The 15135-nt window shown below is 54.8% G+C and overlaps 1 long non-coding RNA gene across 1 annotated transcript; it reads right to left on the bottom strand.

Annotated features, from left to right (window-relative positions):
- Positions 1 to 12065: 12065 nt before the first annotated feature.
- Positions 12066 to 15073, bottom strand: LOC149128012 (uncharacterized). The gene is made up of 2 exons (XR_016229197.1): positions 13367 to 15073; positions 12066 to 12555 (listed from the first exon to the last, which is right to left on the bottom strand). It is a non-coding gene; the product is annotated as an uncharacterized LOC149128012 (long non-coding RNA).
- Positions 15074 to 15135: the final 62 nt, after the last annotated feature.

Genomic DNA, 15135 nt, shown 5'->3' with positions numbered 1-15135 from the left:
CAGCCCCTGCTATTGCGGCCACTTGGCAGTGAACCAGCCGACGGAAGACCTCTCTCTCTGTCACTCTTTCAAATAAATAAGTAAGTAAATACATATTTTTAAAGAAAGGACAGCCTGTTTATCCTGAGCTCATTGGAGCCTCACGTGCGTGCGTTGTTAGCAGCAACAGAGAGAAAGCCCGCGTGTCCCCGCCCAGTCTCTGTCACTGTAGCACAGCAGCACAAGCGGGACCCAGACCCCAGCGCCGCCCACCGATCTGCGCGGATCTGCTCCCCTGGGCCTGATCCTCTGTGTTGGTGTGAGTGTGTGCACATGCGCAGGCGCATTTCGCTCTGTCACACGGGTGTTATATGTGTGCATTCACCACCACAGTGCACAAGCAGCCCGTCTCCATCCCCACCAGCGTCTCTCCTGTGGCCCTTTTGTGGCTACCTGCCTCCCTCCTGCCCACTCTCTCCTTAACCCCAGTTGCGGCCAACTGGGGAGTGAACCAGCAGATGGAAGACCTCTCCCTCTCTCTCTCTCTCTCTCTCTCTCTCTCTGTCTCTCTGACTCTCCTCTCTCTGTGTAACTCTGACTTTCAAATAAATAAATAAATCTTTAAAAAAAAAAAAAAGGAAGGGGCCCTCCCCTGTCCGCAGTCCCTTGCTGGGTGCCAGGGAGCTGCGGGAGTTGGAAGCCGGCATGTGTTGGCACAGAAGCCTTCACCAACCATCCTGTGTGATGGAGCCCGGGGGAAGGCGGCTGCTTCCACCCCTAGCCAGGGTGTCCCAAGAGTCAGCACCAGTGTTCAGACTTTAGGTAGTCATGCCAGCACTGGTCAGCGAGGGGCCCCGTCTGCACGTTCTTACAGCCTGTTGGGTCACTGCCCCCTTCAGGGTGAGAACTCTGGGGCTCTCTTGCCTTATTGACATGTGCAGCATGAATCAAGGTCACACATCCCACCTACCCTGCAGCCGCAGTGCACGGCCTCCCCAGGACACCCCTTAACTTCCTTCCAAGCTTCAGACGCCACTGGTAGGAACCAAAATACACATAGCACCTCTCAGAATACACGGTGCTAGGCTCCTGGAAATTCAACAGCACTTTCGTTTACCCAGCAGGTCCCAGACGGCCAGCTTAACTGGGCCAGTTTAAATAGCAGATACCCCTCTAAATGGGCCTCAAGCTCACTGCAGCCTCTACTTCCCTGTATTCAAGGTCGCTTGACCAACTCACACTTGACACTAACTCTACAAATCTTCCCATGGCTCTTGCCTGTATTTAAAGGCCACTGTTGCCAGCGCTGCTGCTCAATAGGCTAATCTTCCGCCTTGCGGCGCCGGCACACCGGGTTCTAGTCCTGGTTGGGGTGCCGGTTCTGTCCTGGTTGCCCCTCTTCCAGGCCAGCTCTCTGCTGTGGCCAGGGAGTGCAGTGGAGGATGGCCCAAGTGCTTGGGCCCTGCACCCCATGGGAGACCAGGAGAAGCACCTGGCTCCTGGCCTCGGATCAGCACAGTGCGCTGGCCGCAGCAGCCATTGGAGAGTGAACCAACAGCAAAAGGAAGACCTTTCTCTCTGTCTCTCTCTCTCTCTGTCCACTCTGCCTGTCAAAATAAATAAATAAATAAATAAATAAATAAATAAATAAAATAAAGGCCACTGTGTCTTGCTTCCATGTGAGATAAGACTCACATCTTATGGATCTTATGGATGTCTTTTTAAAAAAATATTTATTTATTTATTTATTTGAAAATCAGAGTTACAGAGAGGCAGAGGGAGGGGGAGAGAGAGAGAGAGAGAGAGAGAGAGAGAGAAAGTCTTCCATCCACTGGTTCACTCCCCAGATGGCTGCAAGGGCCAAAGTTGGGCCGATTTGAAGCCAGGAGCCAGGAGCTTCTTCCAGGTCTCCCACACAGGTGCAGGGGCCCAAGGACTTGGGCCATCTTCTTCTGCTTTCCCAGGCCATAGCAGAGAGCTGGATCAGAAGTGGAGCAGCCGGGACTCGAACCAGTGCCCATATGGGATGCTGGTACTGCAGGCAGCAGCTTTGCCCGCTACGCCACAGCACTGGTCCCTATTTTTATGGGTTTCTAATCCTGTTTCCATTCCATAAGGGCTGGAAGCCAGAATGGAGGTATACACTCTCCTGAGACCCACACAGATCGTCTCAGGGGCTGTGCCAGCCTGCGGCACAAAGAACTGTGTTTCCTGAAACAGAGAGTGGGAATGCGGGGACAAGGACGCAAACAATGGAGCCAAGACAAATCCTGATCAAGGCTCGTTTATTCAACAAGTCCAGTAGTATTTAAACATGACCAGTTGTACACAAGAAGGCACACAGAAGATTTACATATCTAAAGGACTTTTGGGGTTACAAAGAGTTCCCGATAAGGTTCTTCCACTTAACAGATCGCAAAATGTTATCAATCATGGATTACAATATAATATATATTATAATATAATATATAGTATATTATATATATAGTATATTATATTATAGTATAGTATAGTATAGTATATATAGTATATAGTATATATAGTATATTATATATAATATATATTATATTATAATATATATTATACTATATAAAATATATGATATAATATATATAATATATTATAATATATAATAATAATAAAACACCTAAGTGATAAATGCAGGTTTCAGGTGTGACTGATTATCTACATCATCTCTTGTGAGAAGTCTAGCAGTGAGATACGAGATACGGTTCTTCCGGCCTCTTCCTGGAATCTCCTTAGCCTTTTGTCTGTGCCAGGATGTCTCCATCCATATGTTTAAGTGTAAACAAAAGGGGCGACTGCCTGCGGCTGCCCACAAGGGGCCAGGACCTACCCATCTAGTAGAGTCTAAATGTCCATGACCCAGAAACTCTTCGTTAATACTTGGGCTTTAATCGTTAACCCAGACGCTCCCTCTGACCTCCTTCAGGGATTACAATTAGTTCCTCGGGATCAATCCCAAAGACAGTGCAGACCACCAAAAAGAATTTTAAAACTCTTCTTAGAAAATAAAAATCAGGGGCTGGCACGGCACAGCAGGTAAGGCTGCTGCCTGCAGTGCCAGCATCCCATATGGGCACAGGTTCAAGTCCCTGCTGCTCCACTTCCAATCCAGCTCTCTGCTATGGCCTGGAATAGCAGTAGAGGATGGCCCAAGTCCTTGGGCCCCTGCATCCACATAGGAGACCAGGAAGAAGCTCCTGGCTCCTGGCTTTGAACTGGCACAGTCCCAGCCATTGTGGCCATCTCGGAAGTGAACCAGCAGATGGAAGACTCTCTCTCTCTCTCTCTCTCTCTCTCTGCCTCTGCCTTTCTGTTACTCTGTCTTTCAAATAAATAAATAAATCCTTAAAAAAAGAAAAAAACAATGCTCCAAGATAACATCATATTCCATAATGACAAAACCAGAGAAATCCAACTTGGTGATAAAATACACCAGAGGAAAGTCCAGAGCAGACAACAGATGCCTGTCACGAGCAACTATGGGGCTGGTGCTGTGGTGTAGCAGGTAAAGCAAAAAGCCTATGTAACAAGCTAAATCAGAGGGTTGCCCTTAAGGCCAATGCTGGGGCTCCCAGCTCCGCCAAGGATATTTGAATTGACAAACAACCTGCCACCCTCTTAACAACGTGCCTCCAAAGCAGAGGCATGATTTAAAAAATTGTGTGTATCAGGACTTTCTCTTCACCCAGCTGAGCAAAACCTCAGACTCCTGGAACCAGTTGAGTCAGACAGCTTTAAACAGGCATTGGGTTGCGCCAGGCCAGTTCTGGAGCATTGGTCCAATTACAGCAGGACCTTGGCTAGCTGTGCCAAGCTGTGTGATTTAACAGACAATCATGGGCCGGCGTCGCGGCTCACTAGGCTAATCCTCCACATGCGGCGCCGGCACACCGGGTTCTAGTCCTGGTTGGGGTGCCGGTTCTGTCCTGGTTGCTCCTCTTCCAGTCCAGCTCTCTGCTGTGGCCTGGGAAGGCAGTGGAGGATGGCCCAGGTGCTTGGGCCCTGCACCCCATGGGAGACCAGGAAGAAGTGCCTGGCTCCTGGCTTCGGATTGGCGCAGCACTGGCCATAGCAGCCGTTTTGGGGGTGAACCAACGGAACGAAGACCTCTCTCTCTCTCTTTCTGTCTAACTCTGCCTGTTCCCCGGGACCTGGGGGTTGCACGCCTGTCGGGAATTTTGTACAAGGTCTTTTCAGAAAAGCATTTCTCGTGTGGTGAGCCCATCCTGGCAGCTCAGCTCCCACTCTTCCACTCGGGCTGTAACTGCTGCAGGACTGAGAACAAGGCCCGTCCCAGGGCCTGCCTGGAGGTGTCGGTCCCAGACAACTCCAGCCGCCTGGCCTTCTGGGCGACCTCGGTGCCAGAGCCTGCTCTTCTCCAGACTCAACAACGTTCTTTATGTCTCCTTTATTCACACACTTGCTTTCTGGCTTAGGCCGGTTTCTTAGCCAGCGAGGCTAAGAAAATATTCCACATTACAGGAGGGGCCTCTCTGCTCTCTCTACCTTTTTACCATTCTCACTCTGACTCCTTTCAGTAATGGGGGAGCAAAGGGGCAACACAGGAAAAAAAAATGGCAGCCGGCCTCAGAGGGCAGCAGGTGCCATGGGGGGTGGGGTTGGGGGTGGGCAAGAGCACTCCATCCCCTGGAGCTCGCAGTGCCGGAGTAGGAGGTCAGAGATTATCACTGACAAAAAATGGGTCTTCTGGACTAGAAGCCAGCCCCTCGGCAGGATCCTGGAGCCCCGACCAACCTCGACAAGCCCCTGTCCGTCCTCACCAGCCCACGAAGCCACTGGAAGGTTAAGCCTCCCTGGGATCACCCAGCCTTATTGACATGGGGACACGGTGCCAGCTGATGGCAGAGCAAGGCCGAGATGAAACACGTTCCCCGGGGGCTGAGTGTCCTCCAGGGCTGACGAGAACTCTGGGACCTCCCAGAATCTTCCTTCTCTAGCATTGCACAGTCACAAGGACTCCTTGCAGTGTGGCCCCTCTGCCGTCCATGCGGGGCTGCCCCGGCGGCCTTCTCATCGTCCGGTTCACAAGAACCCACAGTGTGGTGCTCCTGCAGTGACCACTGGCCGGAAGTGGGGGCGGGACAGAAACAGCCTCAGGTCTGGGAGGTGACCATCTGGAAATGAGGTGTGTGAGCATGAGTCATCGAGTTAGCGTGTGCTCTCAAGGGGCCGGCGGCCAAACCGGCCAGGACACTCGTGAGAGCAGAGCCGTGTGACAGTGTGTCAGTCGGCTTCACTGCCCTCAGTGACGCGCCTGAGGGGCTTCCCAGGCAGGAGGAAGGCTGTTTCGGCTCCCGGGTTGGGTCCCACAGTGTAGGGCAGGGCAGCCCCAGCTGGTTCAGGCATCTGCTGAGGTCGGAGGATGACAGGGTGACTGAGGCTTCTGTCCTACTGGTGAGACCCGCCTTCCCAGAACCTCCCCCTGGACCCACCTCCCAGACGCCCCATGCTTAATCCATCAACCATTAACATTCATCCATGAGCCACAAGTGTGAATTTGGGGGCTTAGAGATTTGCATGAGTTTGTGTAGCAAAATCCCGCCCGTAGTATGACACAGGGCACACAGAGGTGACAGCTGGGAGCCTCCGGTAGCCAGTGCCTGCTTCTGCGTCTCGAGGTTTACTGCATACCAGGTACTAACGTGTAGTGTGAGGTGGGAAGCTAGAACTTAGCCTAAGCGAGTGAGAGGGGCTGAGCAAACACAGCCTCTGCACTAGCCCACCTTGGAAGCAGCCCCAGGTTTTACAAGGCAAAGTCCTGCCCAAACCTCAGAACTTCCCAGGTGGTCCCAGCCCTAACCCCAAGGGAAGCTCCCAGGACAGGCTCACTCCTCAGCACCAGATGGGTCCCTGGCCTGGTAACGCGGAGCAGCAAAACCTTCACAGCCTCCCGCCAAGGCGGGCCCCCAGGGGAGGCTCCTGTGCCGGGAGCCAGGTGGGCTCCCCAGCCTGACAGCGCTGAGTAGTGAACCCTTGGGGGAACTTCCTTCCCTTCCCCTGTCTGAGTGACTGGGCGCTCTCTCTCGGATTCTGTCCCATCCGCTGCTCTGCCCCAGTAACCCTTGCTGCCTTACTGATTGCTGCTCTGTCTCACGTCTGAATTCCTTCTTGTGCGAAGTCAAGCGCCTACCGGGCCCAGCATCATGCCCTTTAATCCACAGATAGCTCTGGGAGAGCAGGGTGATGCTCGCCACTGTAGACACAAGGAAACCGAGGCACAGAACAGGTGAAGCAATTTGTCTGAAGTGGCACTGTGAATAAACAGCTGTAGATTTTTAAACGACTTTATTTATTTATTTTTGCTTGAAAGGCAGAGAGAGAGAGAGAGAGAGAACTCCAATCCAGTGGTTCACTCCCAAACACCCACAGCAGCTAAGGCTGGGCCAGGCTGGAATCAGAAGGCAGGAACTCACTGTGGGTCTCCCACGTGGGCAGCAGAAACCCAAGTACTTGAGACATCCTCCACTGCCTGCTTGGATGAGCCTGGAAGCAGAGGTGGGACTTGAACTCAGGCGCCCCTTATGGGACAGGGGTGTCCCCAGTGTCCCTGTTAACAGTGTGCTACAGTACCCACCCCAGAAGGGAGGTTTTTAACCCAGGCTTCAAGTTCACTGGGTAACCTGAGGGCTGTCGGTTCTGTCTGCTGTGTGGTCCACGTGGGGCCAGAGGGAGGGCAGTGGCCATAAGAAAACAGAGGCACAGCCCTGACCCAATGTGTAGCTGTCCCTGGGGAAGGTGACATGCAGAAGAGAAAGCCAGAGGCCAAGGTTCAGAGCCAGCGGCCTCCTGAGTGGCTGGTTCCTTCTCGCAGGAAGGCAACCTAAGCCCCAGGGAGCTGTAACAATGACCTTGTGGCCAGAGGCAGCCCAAGCAAGCCAAGAGCGTGGGGTGTTCACCTGCCCCTGGGGACAGTGTGCATGCTGCTTGTCCTGGCCTCAGGGAGGACAGGCCTCTGTCCAGCCAGGCTGGCTCCACTTAGGGGTAGGGAAGAGAAAAATGGGGAGCTCGGGGGGGTCAGGGTCATCTTCCCTATCAGCCAGGTGGGCAGCATCCGGGCATTTCTGGCAGGGCTAGGGGACTCGTTTCCTATGCGTGCCTTCCTTTATTGGGCTTTTCAATTACAGGTCTACGTCCACTGTTTAAAGAAAAAGCGACGTTCCTCTCCTGTCCTCACCCCACCTGTCCCCACCCTCCGATGCTGCCCATGCTGAGAAAAGTGTGGCTTCTGCCCCATCAGGTGCTTCTCTACGCATTGCAAACATCACCCGGGCTGCAAAGGCCCGGTCTGCACGGTCAGAACCGCTCAGCACCCACGCTGGGCTCGGCGGATGAGGGCCAGTCGTCCTCACTGCCCCCGTGGCTCCCCTCCACTCTCATCACAGACTCCGGAGTCCCCACGACTCTGCCCGGCAGCGATGTTTTCTTTTCTGCATGGTTGAAGCTTTCTGATTTCCCTGGGCGGCTCCACAGGCTCTCCCCCTGTTGCTTTTGGCTCTGTGTCAAGCGCTCTGCGCTGGCCCAGCACTCCAAGGACTGCAGCAACACAGCGCTCTGCTGGCCTCCACTTCCTTCCCCTGGGGAGAATTCACACTGACCTGGGCAGAGGCCCCCAGCCTGGAACGCCTGCAGGTGCAATGGCCTCACCTCCACCTCTCAGGCTGGGGCGTGGCAGCCGGAGGGCGTGTCCAGGTGGGAAGGAGTGGATGTCCACTTGGCCTCTTGGTGGAAACAGCAGCTCTGAGAGGCTCCTCCATGGAAGTTCTCCATCGCAACATGCAGAGAGGAAATGTGTTGCCTTGATTTGGAGGAATCAAGGAGCCTTCGGACGATGCTTTTTGTTCTGTAGTCTAAGCATGTGGGTCTAGTTTTCCCGACAGAAAACGGGAATGCTGTGAGTGACACGCGAGGCAGCCAGCGCCTGCCCACTGCTGTGGCCGCTCAAGGGGTCTGAGGTCAGGCGGGCCAGGTGGCTGCTTTCTCTAGAACCTGAGTTCCTGGTCATCAGCAAAGGGGACACGCCCCATGAGGAGGCCATTGGAGGGAGCCCCAAGTAGAAGTATGAGTCTGAGAAACCAGCGCTGTGGCACAGCAGGTTAAGACATCACCTGCAACACCCACATCCCATATGGACGCCAGTTCAAGTCCCGGTTGCTCCACTTCCGATCCAGCTCCCTGCTGATGCACTTGGGAAAGCAGCAGAGGATGGCCCAAGTGTTTGGGCTCCTGCATCCCCGTGGGAGACCTGGACAGGAGTTCTAGGCTCCCGGCTTCAGCCTGGCTCACCCTGGCAGTTGCAGCCATCAGGAGAGTGAACCAGTGCATGAAAGATGCCTCTCTCTGTCTCTCTTTCTCTGTAACTTTGCCTTTCAAACAAATAAGTAAACCTTAAAAAGAAAAAGAAGTGTGAGTTTGAGCGTGGAGTGCCCGGAGGCCACAGTGGCTTCCGGATGCATTTCTAAACTCCGGCGCTTACTGCCCTCAGCGTCCGAGACAGAGAGTCCGGCCGTGTGGCAGCGGCTGACCCGAGGGTGTTGTAAGTGAAACCTGAAAGGCGCTTCCCAGTGCTGCGAGTGCGCCCAGCCCCAAACCTGCCGAGACTGCATTCCTGGGAGCCGCGGCCCGGCCCTGCTCCGTGTGTCTCATGTTTCCCCGCGTTTCGGCCAACTTGGGCCAAATTCCTGGTGCAACTTGCTGAGCAGGTGGCGCGCTCTCAGCTGCAGGCATGAGGTCAGGCCCCTCTCTGGGGCAGAGAGCAGGGAGGGAAGGCCTGCTACTCTGGGAGAAATGGCTACAGTCGAAGTCTGTTTCCTGAGCGTGCGTGCCGTCTGGCCTCTTCTCCAGGGCCTGCCCTTGACCTCTCCTGCAGGTCAAGGCTCTCCTGTCTCCAGGACTTCTGCACGGTGCACTTGGCCTGGTGCCCTCTCTCCCTCTTCGCCCACGTCTGCATTCAACACGACCTCGAAGGCCCCTCTCGCACTGCCCGGCCAGCCTCACCCTTGGCCTCTGTCTTCCCAAGCTTGTGCCAAAGCCTATTCCCTTCCGCCCTGGACTCCCATAGCTGTTCACGTTCTGTCTCAACCATCCCCACCCCACCCCGCCACCTGAGGGCCCCTGACTCTTGTTATTGGTCTCATTACATAAGCTCAAAGCCTGCAGGGTGTGTGCAGTGCCTGACCCCCCCAGGAGACCACAGGGCCCTGGTGCCTGCTGTCTCTGTGTCAGGAAGGTACTGTTCTCTTCACCTGGCTACCTCAGCTCCCTCAGGCCCCCTGGCCCTCGACTGGGCTGGGCTGGGGGAGGTTCAGGGGCTCCCCTTCCAGCACCAAACACTATCTCACATCTAATTTACTGCTTGGTGGACAGCCAGCTCCTGCACTCATAAGTTTCAAAAAGGCAGGAGTCAGTCATCTGCACTGCGTCCTGGTCTCCACATCACCTAGCACTGGCTGAACTTGGACTGAGGAGGGGTGGGGATACTTGAGGGGAGGGGCCTCTATTCAGTTTGCTGTTGCACCTGCAGAGCAAGCACAGAGCTGCTGCCCAAGAAGAGGTCAGAAACAAGGCCCCTTCCTGCAGCCGGCCTTGCCCCAACCTGGCAGAGCCACAGGGCCGTGCACCACCTGCTGTGCCCTGAATGCCACATACCCCCCATCTAATCCCCAAGGAGATGGCATGAGGAGATGGGATCTTCGGCAGGTGGGGCCCTCATGAGAGGGATTGGTACCTTATAAAAGAAGCTGGGGAGGGACCCCTGGCCTCCTCCCCAAAGCAAGAGGTGTGACCTATGAGTCAGAAGGCAAACCCTTGGCAGACACGAGTCTGCCTGCACCTCAGCCTTGCACTTCCCGGCCTACAGATTACTGAAAACTAAGTTCCTTCTGTTCCTAAGCCACCCAGCCCAAGGTATTTTGTCATAGCAGCCTCAAGACCCTACGCTTCAGCATCCGGCCTACAGTGACAGGGAGAGGGACGGCGCAGGCCCAGCCCAGGGGAGGGCCTGGCCAGGTGTCAATCTACACTAGTGTATTCCTTTTGGATGGAACTGCTTAGGAAGCAGGGACTCCATCTTCCCTATTCTCATACCCTCCGCCACTGGCCCCTGTCCAAGAGTCGCCCAGCCAATGCCAGCCACTGCTTTGTGCCCAGAATCGCAGAGGTTGGCGAGGCCGTTCTCAGACTGTCAGAAGAAGCAGAGGTAGAGCACTGCTGTCACACATCGTTACCGGAGGCAGTGAGGCGCACAGCATCCCACGGGCCCAGCAGACAACTGTCCTCTGGCACGCCACACTGCTGCCAGCGGTCAGATTGTGGCATTTTGTGCAGCAGGTGCAGAGGCAGTGGGGACAGAGCCTGCCCCGTGGCCTGGGCAGGTTGCCTCTTGCTCTGAGCCTGTATGGTGCAGTGACACCTACTAGCGAGGCTCCAGGGGTTAAATGAGGCCACAGGGCCCAAGTGCCTGGGGAGCACTCAGTGGGTGCTCAGTGATGCTGAGGCCAAGGCTGCTGTTACTCCCTCTGCCCAGCAGGGGTCCTCAGTGTGGCATGCCAGCTATGGACACGGGTATCTACCAGGCAACTTTGTGGGACAGAAACCCTTGGGCTAAGTGCAAAGAGCTCTTTGAGCTCAGGCCTGCACCCTGACTTCCCCTCCATAAACAGGGCTGGTGATGTCCAACTTCCTCGTGTTTCTGGTTGGGGGAAGAAGTCTCGAGTCCCGGCTGAGCAGAGCTGCCTCAGGACACAAGTGCTCAGGGCCATGCCTGAGATGGCCAAAGACTCGGGTTTGGGGGCCGGCCAATGGTCTCTATGGGGCGTGGCATCTGACTGTCTTGAGCACCCTCTTTTTTGAAAGTTCTGTTTCTGTTTCTCTTCATTTGAAAGGAAGAGCAACACCGAGAGATCTACCCACTGAAGTGTAGCCCCCAAATGTCTGCAATTGTCTAGGCTGGGCCGGGTTGAAGCCGGGAGCCAGGATTCCAGTCCAGGTGCCCCATGTGGACAGCAGGGACCCAAGTACCTGTGCCCTCACCTGCTGCCTCCTAGGGTGCGCATTAGCAGGAAGCTGGATCAGAATCGGGGCAGGGACTCAAACCCAGGCACTGTGACCCGGGAGGCAGGCGTCCCAAGTGACAGCTTTACCGCTACACCAGACGCCTGTCCTCTGGAGCATGGCCTTAACCATGTGCTGTGGTTTGGAGGCACAGCCTCGCTCAGGTTCAAGGCTGAGTGTTGGCCGGCACCGCGGCTCGCTAGGCTAATCCTCCACCTTGCGGCGCCAGCACACCGGGTTCTAGTCCTGGTCGGGGCACCGGATTCTGTCCCGGTTGCCCCTCTTCCAGGCCAGCTCTCTGCTGTGGCCAGGGAGTGCAGTGGAGGATGGCCCAAGTGTTTGGGCCCTGCACCCCATGGGAGACCAGGAGAAGCACCTGGCTCCTGCCATTGGATGAGCGCAGTGTGCCGGCCGCAGCGGCCATTGGAGGGTGAACCAAAGGCAAAAGGAAGACCTTTCTCTCCGTCTCCCTCTCTCACTGTCCATTCTGCCTGTCAAAAAAAAAAAAAAAAAAAAAAAAGGCTGAGTGTCACCAGTCAGCGGCTGTGTGGCCATGGGCAGCCGCTTAACCTTTCTGAGCCTCAACCACCCCATCAATAAAATTCGAGTCATCTGATAGACCTCAAAAACAAATTGCACCTGCTGTTACTGATGCTATTACTTGTCCCATGAGTCTGTCCCTGAACACGTCCCTCTCCCTCAACCCATTCATTCCCTCCTCCTACCCACAGCCTGGAAGCGACCTTTTCCTCCCACAGGCTGGCACAGCAATCATGAATTTCCAGCTTCTAGGGTGTGGAAAACTGCCCTAGGCCATGTTATGAGCTTGACAGGAGCCCCCCAACCCCCACAGACCAATACCTGCATTCACACCCCCTATGCTGCTAGGAAGACAAGAATGGTGCAATGGGTTTATTTTTTTTTTCTTGCCCGAGTTTGTTTTATCAAAACAAACTACTCTGCTGAAAATCAAAATACAGTCCATAACATTTTTTTTTAAGTTTTACTTGTTTGTTTTATTTGAAAAGCAAAGAGAGAGACTTCCATCTACTGGTTCACTCCCCCAGTGCCTTTCAAAAGTCCAAGCTAAGCCAGGCTGAAGCCAGGAACCAGAGACTCCATCCAGGTCTCTCACGTGGGCAGCAGGAACCTGAGTACCTGGGCTGTCACCTGCCACCTCCTGGGTGCGTCAGCTGAAAGCTGGATCAGAAGCCGAGGCAGGGACTCCAGTCATTGTGATGTGGGATGCGGGTATCCCAAGGGGTGGTTTAACCTGCTGCACCACCGCGCCTGCCCCCGGGGCTTTCTTACAAATATCAATCACCGACATCATCAACGAATGGCCCAGAACTCCTGGGGAAGCTCTCAACTCCACAGTGTCCTTTATGTTCTAACCGGGTCACTGCATGTCCTTCTGGGGCGGACAGGCACATGCGAGGCGGGACTGGCCGTTCCTGAGCGCCTACCAGGGGCTGGGGCCTGCGTGAGGTGGAGAAGGTGACGTCAGGGGGGTGGCCTGAAGAGAGGGCAGCCTCGTCAGGAGGATGGGCCTCCAGCGAAGGACTCCAGGCAAAACGGGGGGTTCACAGAGACAAGGGCAAGCTCCCCTGACCTTGGCCAGGAAGCCTTCCGGAGTCCTCTGCAACCTCTCTGGGAGATGACTTCCCCTCGCACCTCATCCCAGGAGGGCTGGAGCGGTGCTGCTCCATTGAGGGGCACCCAGGTGAGGGGCTGAGCCCCACAGGTACACACAGGCAACCAGCAAACAAACACAAAGCCCTGGAGGCCATGCAGAGGCTGAGATGGCCAGGACTTGGCGTTTCTCATTGTGATGGGAACCGGCCCAGCAGCCTGGGCTGGATCTGCTTGGGGTCATCGCCCCCTCCAGCTGGCTGTGGCCACCTTGCCTTAGGGCTGGTCCCCATAATGTCCTGGGAAGAAGGAGAGGTCCTCCCGCAGGGGCCCATGGGTCCAACTGAGCCACCCTGGGTGGGTGAGGCGCTGGGAAGGGCCTCTGACAGCCTCATTACCTGTTGTGGCCACTGAGGTCCTGCCAATAGGCCCTGACATGATGGCACAGAGGTCACAGGTCACCAAGGCTGGCAGCCCCAAGGAGACATACGGAGCCTCAGTGCTCCAATGCCTGGTCCCTGTCCAGCCGTGACATGGTGTGGGGTTTTGCCTTGGAAGTATGTTCAGAATTTACTCCTCTCCTTAGGGACTGGGAGGATGAAAGGCTGTCTAGAGGGGAAGGGGTGAGGGTCCCCCTGGAGAGATGAAAGACACCTACCCTGCCAGCAACGGCTGCAGGGGAAGCCCAGAGCTGGGTGAGGCTGGGGACGGAGGGCTGGGGGCTGAGGATCTGAGCTGGAGGCCCTCTTGGCATGTCCTGGACTGGGGCAGATTTTATGCTTTAGTGTCTGTAGGAGAAAACTCAGAATACCATGAACACTACATCAAACTGAGCAGGCAACCACTGGAGTGCCATCTTTGATTGTGTGTGTGTGTGTGTGTGTGTGTGTGTTAATTTGAAAGGCAGAGTGACACAGAGAGAAGGATCTTTCATCTGCTGGTTCACTCCCCAAAAATGGCCACAACGGTGACCGAAGCCAGGAGTTTCCTCCCAGTCTCCCATGTGGATGCAGGGGCCCAAGCACTTGGGCCATCCTCCATTGATTTCCCAGGCCACAGCAGAGAGCTGAGCTATCCTTGTTTATATATATATATAAATATATTTATATATTATAATGTGTTATATATAAATATATAATATATAATTTTATATTAAATATATTTATATAAATAGTTATATATTTATATATAGTATACTATAATATATAAATATATATTTATATAAATATTTATTTATTTATTTGAAAGGCAGAGGTACAGAGAGGCACAGAGAGAGAGTCTTCCATCCACTAGTTCACTCCCCAAATGGCCGCAACAGCCAGAGGTGTGCCAATCTGAAGCCAGGAGCCAGGAGCTTCCTCTGGGTCTCCCATGCAGGTGTGGGGGCCCAAGGACTTGGGCCATCTTCTACTGCTTTCTCAGGCCATAGCAGAGACTGGATAAGAAGTAGAGCAGCTGGGGATTCAAACCGGCACCCACATAGGATGCCGGCACTGCAGGCAGTGGCTTTACCTGCTATGCCACAGTGCTGGCTCCCCCCTCCCCCACCCCATCCTTGTTTTTAAATAGGGCAAAATAGGTGGGCAAGTTAGGAACTCCCACATGCCAAGCTGGAGTGCCTGGGTTCAAGTCCCGACTCCACTTCAGTGCGAGCTGTCTGCTAATGCTCTCCCTGGGAGACAGCAGCAGGGGACGGGAGAAGCAGCTTGAGTCCCTGGTTCTTGGCTCGGCTTTTACAGGCATTTGGGGAGTGAACCTGAGAATGGAAGATCTCTCTGTCTCTCTTGCAAATAAAAAAAAAAAGTTTTAAAAGAAAAAAGAAGAAGAAATAAACCGTGGTAGAAAAAAAAAGGCAAATAGACAAAACCCCAGCAGTCAACAAAGGACATGGTGGCGGAGCACACCGGGGAGGAGGGAGTGGTCCCATCAGCAGAAGCGCCAGGGTTCCTGCTCCCAGAGAAAGAGAGAAAGCGCTTCTGGTGATGCACCCGGTCCTGTCCTGTGGATTCACCCCAGGGCTCCCCGGGCCCTGCGACCGCAGCCTCTCTCTGCGGCTGGCATGGATGCCCTCAGACAGACGCGTAGCTGCCACTCCAAACGGTGCGCGGGGCGCACGGTCCCCGGGGCCCGGCCGAAGCCGGGTCGGCGCCGCCGGTGCTAGCGCGCAGCCCGTCCCACCATCGGGAGCCTGGAAGAGGGGGGCGCGCCAGGAACACATGCAGCAAAAAGACTAGGGAGACCTCAGGGGTGCCATGGAGTAGAGGGGTCGGGGCTCGGCTATTGATGAAGACGATCACTCTAAAGGGCTAGAAATCACCTGCAAAGCGTGCGAGGCGCCTCAACGAGTGGCTTTGTCTTGTTCCTCGGGAGGTGGCACCTAGGGGTGGGATTTGAGAGGCAGGCTCCCACCCCAGCTCTTCGAGCTTC

Source organism: Oryctolagus cuniculus, chromosome 2 (genome assembly GCF_051225735.1).
Source record: "Oryctolagus cuniculus isolate XC-2025 breed Fujian yellow rabbit chromosome 2, ASM5122573v1, whole genome shotgun sequence".
NCBI lineage: Eukaryota > Metazoa > Chordata > Mammalia > Lagomorpha > Leporidae > Oryctolagus > Oryctolagus cuniculus.
Note: the sequence above shows the minus strand (reverse complement) of the source record. Positions and strands in the feature narration are given on the sequence as shown.